General features: G+C 37.7%; 1 protein-coding gene across 1 annotated transcript in view; it reads left to right on the top strand.

The window, feature by feature from the left end:
* Window positions 1–1532, top strand: part of LOC107719716 (NACHT, LRR and PYD domains-containing protein 14-like) — a 23929-nt gene that overhangs the window by 3479 nt on the left and 18918 nt on the right. The window lies entirely within an intron of this gene.

Genomic DNA, 1532 nt, shown 5'->3' with positions numbered 1-1532 from the left:
TATTAGGAAAGGCGATTTGCAAAGATTCATAAAAAACCTTATACTCACTTCTGTAGGTGAAGCTGGATCACGAATGATCACGCGAAGATAGATGTATTTAGGTAGATCGGGGGTGCATTCCCTTCAAAAACAAAAGTAATCCACTGCGTCTTCAGCGGCTCAGATGTCGGGAGCAAATGACGACTGCTGTGTTCATTATTACATCCAACAACAAAACACCTCAATCACTTAGGAGCCATTCTTGTCTACTCCTGCTCCGGCATCGAAACAATGGCGGACTGTCTACAGCTCACTCAGGGCGGGTCTCACACCAGTGTCAATCAACTATTGTGGGAGGGGCCTGGGACTGTGTGACGTCACACTGGCAGGAATCCGAAAACAGCTTGATATGAGAAAGAGGTAATGATTTTAGGAGATTATAAAAAAAATAATATAATATCATTATGGTGGTTGTGTACACACACTGCCAACACACATTTATGTTCAAACAACATGTAAAAGTGCATTTTGCATCCGATGACCCCTTTAATGTTTAGAAACAATAAATGCACACTACAATAGCATTTTAATTTATAGTCTGATTCAGGGGTGTGAATCAGATTTACCTGAACACATCGATGTGTCTGTAAGGAAAATCCAACCAGTGGATCTTTCAGATCTCTGCAGAGAGGAAGACTTTTCTGTTGAGTTCAGGTCAGATATTACGAGTGTCGTATATACTGTAGGTGTGATGCGTTATGGATATTGTAACCAGGCATCCCAATCATAGATTCCTTTTATTTATAGAAAAAGAATACTTTAATCTTTTAACTCTCAAGCAACAACAGACTCCTCAAGTGAAAGATGAACATTAAAGGGAGGTTGAAACAGTGAAAGTGTTCCTGTCAGAGCAGTGTGAGATTTTCATAAACAGTTTGTATTGCTGTTATATTTCAGTCTCTGGCAGAATGAATCTCCTGAACCCAGCTGTGTGTCCATGAAGAGTGACCAGTCAATGGATTCTCCACTTAAATTCAGTTTGGAAGAATCATATGCTGATCTGAGGTGTTGTTTAGTTTACAGTATAAGAAATATATATGATATTCATTAATTTTCCGATGTGCATTAAATACATTAATACATGTTTACAAAAATATTCAATATTTGTTTAACTACAGCAAAAAACATAAAGGACCGGAATCACATACAGCAAAGAAGAACATAGACTCTATTTTCAAGGTTGGTTTTGTGTGTGTGTGTGTACCTACTTAACTATATTTTGGGGACAAATTTGTCCCCAAAAGTGAGCTAAACCTGACAAAATCTCCAAAAACCTCCCTTTGGGGACATACTCATTTGTAAAACTGGTATAAAAATAAAGTAAACAAAGTTTTTTTTAAATTGTAAAAATGCAGAAAGTTTCCTGTAAGGGGTAGGTTTAGGTGTAGGGCAATAGCACATACAGTTTGTACAGTATAAAAACCATTACGCCTATGGAATGTCCCCATTTAGATAGCTAAGTAAACGTGTGTGTGTGTGTGTGTGTGTGTGTG

The sequence above is a fragment of the Sinocyclocheilus rhinocerous genome, unplaced genomic scaffold (assembly GCF_001515625.1).
Source record: "Sinocyclocheilus rhinocerous isolate Xijiao unplaced genomic scaffold, SAMN03320098_v1.1 scaffold331, whole genome shotgun sequence".
NCBI lineage: Eukaryota > Metazoa > Chordata > Actinopteri > Cypriniformes > Cyprinidae > Sinocyclocheilus > Sinocyclocheilus rhinocerous.
The sequence above is the reverse complement of the archived record's forward strand: the minus strand, read 5'-3'. Positions and strand labels throughout refer to the sequence as shown.